This window comes from Mesoplodon mirus (genome assembly GCF_964341445.2).
Source record: "Mesoplodon mirus genome assembly, chromosome: X".
In the NCBI taxonomy this organism is placed as follows: Eukaryota; Metazoa; Chordata; class Mammalia; order Artiodactyla; family Ziphiidae; genus Mesoplodon; species Mesoplodon mirus.
In genome coordinates, this window is record NC_138981.1 from 98016033 (window position 1) to 98029525 (window position 13493).

The following is a 13493-nucleotide window of genomic DNA, read 5'->3' on the forward strand; positions in this document are numbered from 1 at the left end:
AAGAAGCATCCCAGATCTCTGATAGCAGCCGTTCCACCACAGCTCACCTCCCAGCACATGCTGAGATTCCATGCAAGACCCACCTGCCCTGCTGGGACAATGGAGGCTGGAGGCAGTGATTAGCTGTGAGGGACAAAGGGGACTTGCACCCTAGGCTGCACCTGAGCTGAGTGAGGGAAACAATTGTGGGTGCCTGTGTAGGCAGCACATCAGAGATAGTTTGGACCTCTGTCTGTGGCTGACATGAGCCAAGAGAGACCACAAGGGCCCCAGTGGCTTCAGACTTTCCCACTCTGAGGCAAGGGTCCCAGTGCAGGGAGAGAGGAAGACACACTTAAAGGGAACAGAGCCAGCGTGGGCCTGACCCTTAAGGCTTACACTCCAGCAACTTGGGAGCAGACCCCAGCTCTGATAGTGTTCTGACAGCCACTGAGCAGAGGGGAAGACCCGCCTCACACCCACCTCCAGCTCTAGTCCCTCCATCTCCAGCCCCACCCACTACCAAGGTGATAGCTGCCAGCACACCCTGAGGAAAGATGTGACTTGCATCCATATCAAATCCAGCTCTCCTACCAAAGGCACTGAGAACACACAGTCTGTATAGGGATGATTCCACATAAGGTCACCCCTTCGGGACCACAACAGGTAACTGTTTTACCTAAATTCATAGAGGCAGAGACAGTGAAGCAAAAATAAAAAGGCTGAGGAATTGGTCTCAATTGAAAGAGCAAGAGAAAATCCCTGAAAAAAAAATAATGAAACAGAAATAAACAATTACTGGGTAAAGAATTCAAAACATTAGTAATAAAATTGTTAACTGAATTAGGGAAAATAATAGATGTACACAGTTTATTTTAATTTTAAAAAGGAACTAGAAAAAAACAGTTTATATTAGGGTTCACTCTTGGTGCTATATATTCCAGCACCAAGGGGGTTTGGAAAATGACATGTATACACCAATTTAGTATCATACAGAATAGTGTCACTGCCCTAAAAGTCCTATGCTCTGCCTATTCATCCCTCCTTCCCCCCAACCCTGGCAACCACTGATTTTTTTACTTTCTCTATGGTTTTCCCTTTGCCAGAATGTCTTATAGTTGTAATCATACAGCGTACAACCTTTTCAGATGGCTTGTTTCACTTAGTAATATGCATGTAAGTTTACTCCACATCTTTTCATGGCCTGATAGCTCTTTTATTTTTAGTGCTGAATAATATTCCATGCTCTGGATGTGCCATTCACCTACTGAAGGACATTGTGATTGCTTCTAAGTTCTGGCTATTATGACTAAAGGTGCTATAAACATCTTTGTGCAGGTTTTGACCTTTCTAATTGGTGTGTATTAGTGGTATGTCATTGTGTATAAATTTACATTTCCCTCATGATATATGATGTGGAGCATCTTTTCATATGCTCACTTGCCATCTGTATTTCTTTGGTGAGGTGTCTGTTAAGGTCTTTGACCCATTTTTTATTTGGGTTGTTTTATTTTTTTTCACTTTTTAAATGGAAGTTTAGTTGATTTACAATGTTTCAGGTGTACAGCTGAATATATATATATATATATACACACACTTATTTGTAAATAAGTTCATTTGTATCATTTTCTTAGATTCCACATGTGATATCATATGATATTTGTCTTTCTTTGTCTGACTTACTTCACTTAATATGATAATCTCTAAGTCCATCCATGTTGCTGCAAATGGCATTATTCATTCTTTTTTTATGGCTGATTCGTATTTCGTATTCCATTGTGTGTGTGTATGTGTGTGTGTGTGTATATATATATATATGTATATATATATATATACACACCACATCTTCTTTATCCATTCCTTTGCCAATGGACATTTAGGTAGCTCCCATGTCTTGGCTACTGTAAACAGTGTTGGTATGAACATCAGAGTACGTGTATCTTTTTGAATTAGAGTCTTCTCCAGATATATGCCCAGGAGTGGGATTGCTGGATCATATGGTAACTCTATTTTTAGTTTTTTAAGGAACCTCCATACTGTTTTCCACAGTGGCTGTACGAATTTACATTCCCACCAACAGTGTAGGAGGGTTCCCTCTTTTCTCCACACCCTCTCTAGCATTTATTATTTTTAGACTTTTTGATGAGGGCCATTCTGACTGGTGTGAGGTGATACCTCATTGTAGTTTTGATTTGCATTTCTCTCATAATTAGCGATATTGAGCATCTTTTCATGTGCCTGTTGGCCATCTGTATGTCTTCTTTGCAGGCTTGTTTATTTTTTAATTTTTGAGCTGTAAGACTTCTTTGTATATTTTTTATAATAGTCCTTTATCAGATATATCTTTTGCAAATATCTCTTCCCAGTGTGATTTGTCTTTCCATTCTCTTGTGTTCATTTCTTAAAGTCATTTCTGGGAATTCCCTGGTGGTCCAGTGGTTAGGACTCTGTGCTCTCACTGCTGGGGGCCCAGGTTCAATCGCTGGTCAGGGAATTAAGATCCCACAAGCCACATGCCCCCCCCCAAAAAAAAGTCCTTTCCACTTTTTCTTCAGATTATATAATTTCTATCAGTGTATCTTCGAGTTCACAGACTCTTTTGTCAGTGCCATTGTGCTATTAAGTCAATCCAGAGAATATGATTTTAACTCTCTAATATTATTTTTTAACTCTATAATTTTTATTTTAAAAACATTTCTATTGATTTGATAAGATTTACTATCTTTTTGCTATTTGTGAGTGTGCAGCTTTGCACTGTTGAGGATAATTATAATGGCTGCTTTGAAATATTTGTTTATTAATTTCATCATTGGTAGATCTTGGGGGTTATGCTAGCTGATTATCTTCTTCTCTTGAAAAAGGAATCACATTTTTCTAGTTCCCCTAATTTCATATTATTTTGAATTTTATCCAAGATATTATGAAAGCTAAATTCTGAAGACTCTGTGTTCTTTTATTTTTCTCTGATGAGTGTTTTGTTTTAGTAGGCAATTAAGACCACTGGGTTCAAACTGAAAACTCTGTTTCTTATATAGCAAATGAGTTTATATATTAGTTCATATAATAGTTCTTAATATTAGTTCTTATTAGTTTGAGTATACTCTGCACGTGTGTGGCTGGAGCATCAGCCAGAGTTATTAAGAGATATAAAGATCTACTCTCTGGATGTTTGCTTCCTTGGTTCCCTGATCTCTCTTTCCAATGTTATGGTTGCTCCAGACTCAATCTTCTTGTTCCCGAGGTCAGAAAGCCTTGAGTTTTCCCTATAAAGAACCAACTATTACCACCTCTCATGCTACAAATAGTAAAAACAGGGTACTCACTTTGTACATCTGCCTTTCTCAGTTCATAGACCCTCTAGCAAAATCTTTCTGCTTTTGTTCACTCCCCTGTGACTTTGATTTATGTACAGAGTTTACAGTTTTTCTTGGAGAAGTTGTCACTTGATCATTATCAGGCACTTGGTCATTTTTATTTCTTCTTTTTCTCTTATTGGATATTTATTTGAATCCATTCTCCCTTGGGCACCTTGTATGATGATCTTTATTTCTTATTCTTTTTTCTTCATTCCTGAGTTGGATCACCTCTCATTTCTTTTTGTTTGTATGTTTGTTTGCACCTGAGGTTTTGAATTTCTGACTAGAGGTTTTATTTCATATCTGAAATTTACTTTTTCTGAATGTTAAATTCACATTAGAGTACTCATTATAGTTTTTTAGCTCTTCATGTTTTATCTTGTTTTTGTTTATGTTTCCAGATAATTTTTATTAGCTGGAATAATTTGATTATCACTTTCTTCTTTATAAAATAGTTTCATACTAATATATTTGTGTTTTCTGTTTTTAATATCTTACTTCTTCAGGACCAGCAATATTTGATGCATTTAAGGCATTTTGTTTATACATTAGGTTTCTAATTTTAAATGAAGTGCTTTTTAAAAAATCAGTGGCATATTTTTATGCAGGTGGTGAGCTTGATTTTATCATTTACTTTTGTTTCTCTAGGACCCTTAAATTACCCTCATCTATTCATTTTCTCCCTTCTTCTCCCTGTTTCATTTCTTTCTCTCTCTACAAAGCATCCAAAGTATGCACCCCTCTTCCAAGTTCCATCTTTTTTCTTGCAGACGTGGTGTCTTCCCAAGACTGCTACTTCTGGCTCTGCACACTTCCATGACCATTTCTTGAAATTCACAGCTATTCCGTTTTCTGATATATCAGTTTTCAGATTTTTCTAATCATTTTCTCTCTCATAAAGGAATCTTCTTTTTCCAGAAGTGATATTTTTCTGGTTCTACCTCTGCTCTCTTTGTTCCTGGCTCCTTTCTCCTGTTTTCCATATGGTCTATCTGATATTCTACTCGGGTTTGGGCTCTGAACATATTTGACTGGTTTGGAATGCTTAGTTCACACTTACAAGTATTTTAAAAATTGTACTAGTCTCTAAATCTTAACTAAGCTGTAGACAGGGGGTATTGAGAACTTAGTTTATTCCTCTTGATACAGATAATCATACATGATTTTCTGATAGTAATATAAAGATTCAGATTTTGGTAGCTGAATTTATCCTGTAGGAACCCAGAAGTTCCTCAACTACTCTTTTTTGATAATATGTGAAAAGACAGTAGTATGCCTGTGAAAATATATTTATCCAGACTTTTTCAGTTTGTTAAAATGATATGTAACATTATTTTATTATTATGGTGTGGTGATGTGTGAATATTTTACTGCCCTCTGTTAAGGCAAAATTGTTAACACTACTCAGATGTAATCAAACTCTCATTGCAATGTACTTATCAAAATGGAAAAAAATTTAAAGTGCTAATTATAATATCTATCATTTCCAGGTGGAAGAGAATAATATTACTAAACATTATGTTTATTATTATGCTCTTTTTATAGGATAATTAAAATGTAAAAATTATATAGCAAGACCATTTTGTAATCTCCACCATGTTTCACAACAAATCTGTTAAATTTTAATTATGTGGAACTTACATACTAAGAAGGAAGTAATCTAGTTTTTGTTAGTGCTAGGCCTTTTATGCAGCCATCTGTGCTCAGCAAATCATAAAAACTGGAAAGGGTCTCTGAGCTCTTCTTAAAAGATTCCACTGCAAAGTCCATGTTCCTTTTTAACTGCCTGTACCATCAGCTTGTTCACTTCAAGACATTTACACAGTTTTGCTTAACATATGATAATTTATTCAGTATTTGTCTGCTGGGTCTCTTCTGAAGTTTCTCACTCACTGAGAAAACAGTATAAACCAATTAGGAACATAGATAACAAGAGACATTTTTAATTAACTCTGTGGAAATCATTTTAAAGATTCCCTTATACAATGACTGTGACCAACTTGAAATTTATATTTGTTCTGCTTTTTACAACAAAATGAGCTAAATTAATTTGTATGCCTTCTCTGAGGCCATGTTTTAGATTCCCATCTTGAAAGTCCTGCTATGTTGTCAGTGCACAAGAGAAGTCAAAAAATAAAGCAGTAACACAAAAACAGGTGAAATATTGCAACAGGACACTATAGTCTACTTTCTCATTAGATTATATGGCAAAAATAGGTTTATTCATTTATTTGGCAAATATTTATTGGTCATCTAATAATGTGCCAAGCATTTTCAGGACCTATAAATACACAGAGGAAAGACAGACTTTTCTATCTAGTGAGGAAGAGAAATAAGTAAAACCAGAAATGATACTGTTGTAGTGTCATGATAAGAGAGGTGCATACTGTGCTATGGGAGCACAGAGGAACCCATCCTGGGGGGTTAGCACAAGGCTTGGTAAGCTGAACAACACCTCTGCTAGGTGTCTTTTTGTGCAGGACAACTTTCTTGACTAGATGTGGTGGTTCTAGAACTAGATCTCATGTTCAACAAATGCTACGAGATTATGAAACAGGTTCAGTCAACATTATATTTTCATCTACTTGGAGAATATTTAAGACTTAATATGGAAATGGGTAGGGAAATTATCTTTAGAGAGAATTGTGTTGTCCTGTGCATGCTCTAGCATGGGGCAGAGGAAGACTCTTAAGTCTTAAGCAAGTTAGAAAGAGGCTTCAGTGTACCACTGGGAGAGTTTGAAAAGTGTTTATGAAATTTGTGAGACATAAGACTGTTACTTGCCTGAAAAAGCTAAAGGTGAGAGACTAACTAGTACCATTGGCCCAAGGCTGTAAAATAAACAGGGCTCCGTTTACAGCAGGCTGAACTTCCTCTGAAAAGGGGCAAAGGTACATGTTTTTAAGAAGTAACTATGGATCTTTTTAAAGAAAATCAGCCTGGTGAATCTTAGAAGGGACAATGGTGGGATGATCTAACTCCAATATTGCAATGAAACCCAAAGTTCATCAGATAAAGGGGAAGATTTTAAGAAATCAATTTTAAAAAGAGGCATTTTCTCATTAGAAGATCTACATTGAAAGGTCTCTTTTATGGAACTCCAAAACGAACCCCACAAGTGAAAAAACCAATAATATTACATCTCTATATTCAGAGGATCACAGTGCTAGTTTAATATTTTTCTGCACTTTATGTTTCTTCCTCATTTAAAACTTTGTAGGGAACAGAAATCTTGGATAGTGAGCAAGGAATAGGTGAATTAGAAAATAGTGTAGTCATGTACTATGCCCATCTACCCCTGTTCCAGGTTTCTAGTTTGGGTCAGGCCCTACCTGGGAGAAGGGAAAAACTTTAAATTAGAACTTATTACATTGAACTGAACTAAAATAATGTAACTATTATATGGATTAGACCCTTAATGTTAAAACAAAGGGAATATTTGCTTATGATCCAAGAGGAACAAAACACCTCTGGGACACGTGTGAGGGTCCAACCAGGAGTGGAAAAAAAGAAATAATCCCAGAGCAGGTTTTAAAGGACAATAGAAAATATGATAAAGTTGGTTTCTGCTTACAACCTATTGAGTGAGTCTTGGTGATTCAGTAAATTAGTTAAGAAAAAATCAGAACACATGATCTGACAAATGGTGGCTAAGCAGAGGGAAAGGAAAAAGATACCCATGGTCCAACCCCTAGTTAATATTTTGACATATGTCCTTTCAGTTATTTTAGGTATGTTTTCTTCACTTGTTTCTACTGTATCTATAAACATACTAGGCAAAAAGTTTTTCCTGAGTTTTTCCCACTTAATTTTAAAATAAAAAGCATTTTCAGTGTTACTACCATTACTTTCAACCAACACATTTTCCTTTTCCTTTACTATGGCTTATGCTTGATACATTAACATTCATAGATCCTAATTACATAGTTCATTGAGTTTTGATAACATTCATTCATGTAACCATCAACCAAAACAAGATAAACAACATTTCCATTTCCTTGAAAGTTCCCTTGTGACCCTTTAAAATTAAAATTCCCTAGGTTCTTCATGATATTTTTTTTTCTTAAATTCCATACATATGTGTTAGCATATGGTATTTTACCCATGGGCAACCATTGTTCTGAATTTTTTTCACCAAAGATTGGTTTTGCTTGCCTTCAGATTTCATATAAATGGAATCATACAGTTTGTGTTCCATTGTGTCTGGCTTTTAATGCTTAACATATTTTGAAGATTAATCCATGTCGTTGTGTGTATCAGTAGTTAATTCCTTTTTATTGCTGAATAGTATTCCAATTTGTGAATACTTCACAATTTGGTTACCCATTCTCCTGTTGATAGACAGTTGGATTGTTTCTATTTTGGGGCTATTAAGAATAAGGCTACTCTGAATGTCATTGTAGAAATCTTTTTTATATATGTGTTTTCATTTCTCTTGAAATAGAATTATTGAGGCAAAGGTAGTTAATTATTTAACTTTTTTTAGAAGCTGCCAATATTTTATCCCAAAGTGTTTGTGGTGTTCTTAATATGACTAGCAAGGTTTGAGAGCTCCTTACTGATGAGGAAATTCTACATCCTTACTGATAGTTGTTTTTCTTAGTCATTTTTCTTTAACTTTTCATTTTGAAATAATTATAAGCTCACAAGAAGTTGCAAAAAGAGTAAATCTAATGCTATGAACCTTCCACCCAGCTTCCCCAATTGGTGATATCTTACATAATGTAGTATAATATCAAAATTGTAAATTAACATTGGTACAATACTGTTAAGTAGACTACGGACCTTATTCAGTTTCATCAGCTTTACATGCGCTCACATGAACTGTGTGTGTGCATGCATGTGTAGATAAAGTTCTATGCAGTTAATATCCCGTGTGTAATGATAACCACAATCAAGATGCAAAACTGTTCCATAACCACAGAGGAACTTCCCTGTGCTACACTTTATTAGTAGCACCCTTCTACCCACCCCAGCACTGTGCTTTAGCAACCACTAATCTGCTTTCAATCTCTATAGTTTTGCCATTTAAAATATATAAATGATAACCTTTTGAGATTGGCTTTTTCACTAAGCATAATGCCCTTGAGATGCATTTAAGTTGTTGCACATGTCAATAGTTCGTTTTATTTTATTGATGAGTAGTATTCCATAATATAGATATGGCAGTTTTTTTAACCATTGAAGGGTAGCAGAATATGCTACCCTGAAATATGCCACTTTGGCATAAGGATTATTTTGAGCTAAAAGCACTTGAAAAACAGCAGATGCAAGAAGAGCACTCTATTCTCCCCTTTTCTTCCTGAAAAAAGGAGATTAAAAAAAATTCCTGTGTGAAAGATGCCCTCCCTATACCAAGAAACATGAAGCACTCTTTGACAGGTGATAAAGCCAAGAAAATTCTGTACAACCAGACCTTGTTAAAATAATTCTTATCTACCTTTAGCCTCTCCACATAGTTTAGTTACTTTTCCACAATTGCCTTTCTTTGTTCAACTCAATATAAAAGCACATAGGTTTCACCATTTATTTGGGTCTTCATTCCTTTTGAAGGCTCCCGTGTCACATAAACTTATATTACTTTGTATGTTTTTCTCCTATTATTCTGTTTTATATAAATTTAATTCTCAGGCCTAGCCTAGAAACCATATACCTCTCCTGTACCATTCAACTGTTGAAAGACATCTGGTCTGGTTCCAGTATTTGTGTCATAAATAGACATGTTATGAAATTTCATATATAAATGTCTGAGTGAATGTGAATTTAACTTTCATTTCCCAGGAATAAGTGCCCAAGAGTGCAATTACTAATTTGTATGGTGACTGTGTATTTACTTTTATAAGAAACCACCAAACTATTTTTCAGATTGGCTGTACCATTTGACAGTCCCACCAGCAATTTATGCATAACTGTTTCTCTACATCCTCACCAGCATTTGGTATTATCCTTTTTTTTTTAACTTTATCTACTCTAATAGGCGATGTTGAACATCTTTTCATATGCTTATTTGCCATCCATACATACTCTTCAGTTAAATGTGTTTTCACATCATTTGCACATTATCTTATTGTATCTTTTTGGTTGTTTTATTGCTGAGATTTGAGAGTCCTTTACATATGTTAGATTTAACATATATAACCACATATATAGATATGTGGTTTGCAAATATTTTCCCCAAATCTGTAGCTTGTCTTTTTATCCTCTTAACAGAATCTTTTTCAGAGCAAAAGTTTTTAATTTTGATAAAGTCCAGTTTATCTTGTGTCCTTTTTTTAGACTACCCTTTTTGTGTCATGTCTAAGAACTCATCATCCAGCTTTAGCTTCCAAAGACCTTTTTCTAAAAATTCTTCCAAATGTTTTAGAGTTTCACACTTTACATTTAAATTCATAATCAATTTTGAAATAATTTGTGTATAATGTGAGAGCTTCATGTTAAGGTCATTTTTGTGCCTGTGGATTTCTAAATTGCTCTAGCAGCATTTGTTAAGAAGACTATCCTCCATTGAATAGTTTTTGCAACTTTGTAAAAAATCAGCTGGGGGTATTTGTGTGCATCTATTTCTGGGCTCTCTTTCCTGTTGCACTGATCTGTGTATCCATCCCTCAGCCAATAACACACTCTCCTGATTCTATATCTATATGGTAAGTTTTGACATCAGGTAGAGTGATTCATCCCACTGTATTTTTCTTATAAATACTCCATATAAATTTTAGATTAAGCTTGTCCATATCTACCTTGAAATCTTGATGGAATTTGGATAAAATTTGCATTAAATCTATATATCAATTTGGGGAAAATTGGCATCTTTACTATGTTGAGTGTTCCAATCCAGAAACGTACTATGTTATCTCCATTTATTTAAATCTTCTTTAATTTCTTTTTATCAGTATTTTGTTATTTATAGCATACAGTTCTCATAATTATGCTAACTTTACACCAAAGTATTTAACTTTTTGGCTCAATTGTAAATGGTATTGTGCTTTCAATTTCAGTTGTTCATTGCTAGGAGATAGAGATAAGGTAAATGTCTATGTATTGATCTTGTATCCTGCAACTTTACTGAACTCATTAGTTCTAGGAATTTTTTGTAATTTCCATGGGATTTTTTTCATAGATAATTGTGTCATCTGTAAATAAGGACAGATTTATTTTGCCCTTTATCACTGTATGTCTTTTATTACCTTATTGCTATGGCAAGGACTTTCAGTACTATGTTAAATAAAAGTAGTGAGAGTGAACATCCTTTCCTTGTTTAGTCTTTTTGACTTTTGAAATTCTAGTAAGTAGTGGTATCTCACTGTATTTTAATTTACATTTCCTTAATGAATAAATGTGCTTGAGAACCTTTTAACTTCCATTCTCATATCTTCTATTGGAAAGTTTATTTTCTTATGTTCTATGCTAGAAGGATTAAAATATTAGATCTTTACATTTAGATGTTTAATATTAGACATAAAATAATTTTGGTATGTAGTAGAAGGTAGAGTTCCTTTCTCTTCCATGTGGATATCCTGTTGCAGTACAATTTGTTGCAAAACATTCTCTTTCTCCATTTCATTGAATTGGCAACTTAATTGAAAATCAGATGATATGTATGAATTTATTTCTGACATTCTATTCTGTTAATTTGCTCCAATCCCACCATGTCCTAATTATTGTAGCTTTATAGATATCTTGAAATCAGATAGTGCTTAGTCATCAAAACATGTACCTCTTATACAATATTTTTTTCTGGCTATTTCAAATCATTTTCATTTCTAAATAAACTTTAGAATCAAGTTGTGAATTTTTACAAAGAAGAAGCCTGCAGGAATTTTGAGGGGAGTATGTTGACTTTACTGTTAAAAATATGGAGGATAGTATCTTTAAAATATTAATTTCTCCTATCCATGAAAATATATCTTTTCATTTAGTTAGGCCTTTCAATTTTAACTCTTTCATTGTATTTTTTTAGCTGCAAGTGCTTTTTTTATGATTGCTTTATTGATTAAAGTATGCATCTTCAACTTACTTCAGTATCCATTAAATGCTTATTATGCCATTTTGCTTATAATGTAAGAAATGTAGATTATAACACCATTTACTACTCTCCAAATCATTGTGCTATTATTCTGCATATTTCACTTCTACACATGTCGTAGTCTCAGAAATACAAACTATTTTAAGTTGATTATTGCTTTTTTTACACTTGGTTTTCCAGTCATCCATATCAAAATAAAATTCTGTCTTTGTCCAGCATTTCATCTTTCTTGGGTAAATACCTAGGAGTGAAATAGCTAAGATTTATGGTAGTTGTGTATTCAAATTTTTAAGAAACTACCAAATTACTTTCCAGTGTTTCTAGCATTTTACACTCCTACCAGCATTGTAAGAGTTTTCTAGTTGCCCTATATTCTTGCTGACTCTTATTATAGTGAAGCTTTTAAAGATAAGCCCCTCAAGTTTGAATATAATGTTCCCTCCTTATGGTTTTAATTTGTATTTCCTAAATGACTAATAGCATTAAATACCTTTTCATGAGTTTATTTTCCATCTGTATATCTTCTCTGATTAAGTATCTGTTAAAATCTTTCTTCTCTTTTTAATTAGGTTTTCTTTTTATAACTGAGCTGAAGAAGTTCTTTATATATCAATATTGCAGATACATGTCCTTTGTCAGATATAAGTTTTGCAAATATTTCTCCTACTCTAAATTTTTTTTCTGTTTCTTTTGAAGAGTAAAGGTTTTTCTTCTAATTCTGAAAATGTTCAGTTTGTAGATCTTTTAAATTCTGTGAGGGTTTTTGTTTTTATATTTTAAGATGTCTTACATTTAGATCTATGATGCAATTTGAATGAATTTTTGTTTATGGTGTGAGGCAAAAGTGGTAGGCCATAAGGGTTTCCAATTATTTGTTTTATTGGTATTTTGTGGTTGTTTCGGAGTTTACGGTGTACTTCTTTAACTTATTATGATCTTCCAGTTGTATATTATTACTTCATATATAGTATAAGAACCGTACAATAGTAGATTTCCATTTTCTCCTTGTGGCTTCTGAGCAATTGTTGTCATACATTTTACATCTTCATTTCTTATAACCCCCATAATACATTGTTATTATTTTTCTTAAAATAATCAATTAGATATTTAAAGCAAAACACTTTATATATACACTCACATATTCATCATTTCCATGTTTTTCATTACTTCTATATACAGATTCAGATTTCTATCCAGTTTTAGTTTCCTTTTGCCTGAAGGACCTCTTTTATTATTTCCTATGATTTAGGTCTGCTGGTGATGAAATCTTTCAACTTTTGTATGTCTGACGAAAATTTTTCATTATAATTTTTGAAATATTTTCACTGGTTATAAATTCCAGTTTGTTAGGGCTTTTAAAAAATATTTTAGTACTTTAAACATGATGCTCTATATAACCTTCTACCTTGCCTTTTCCCAAAGAGAAGTCTGCTGCCATCGTATATTTCTCCTGTTTAAGTGAGATGTTTTTCCTGTACTCTTAGAAGGGGATGACACTTTCCTAGTTTCTCAACTCTAAGATTCCGTCTTTGTTGTTTTCATGAAGTGTTAAAATAATGTGTCTTTTTTTCAGTGCTATTGTCTGAATATTTGTGTCCCCCCCAAATTCATATGTTTGAAATCCTAACCCTCAAAGGTGATGGCATTAGTAGGTGGGTCCTTTGTGTGGTGATTAAGTTATGAGAGCAGAACCCTCATGAATAGAATTAGTACCATTATAAAAGATCCAACTAAGCTCTCTAGCCCCTTCTGCCATGTGAGGATATAAGGAGAAATCTGCAACCAGGAAGAGAGCCCTCACCCAACTATGCTGGTACTCTGATCTGGGACCTCTAGCATCCAGAACTGTGAGGAATTGATTTCTGTTGTTATAAGCTACCCAGTCTGTGGTGTTTTTTGTTATTGTTGTTTTGTTTTTTAATAGTGGCCTGAATGGACTCACACACTAAGATTATGCCTTATCTGCTCCTTTACCCCATATGGATCTTGACTTCAATTTACTTTTCCCTGAGTTTCAATGACCTGTTCATATTAGATTATACTCCCAGTAGATTATCCTCCAAGTGAGTAAAACTGATATTTGGTTGGTTTATTTTGAGTTCATAGGACAAGAATGTATCCTTCACCATCAGACC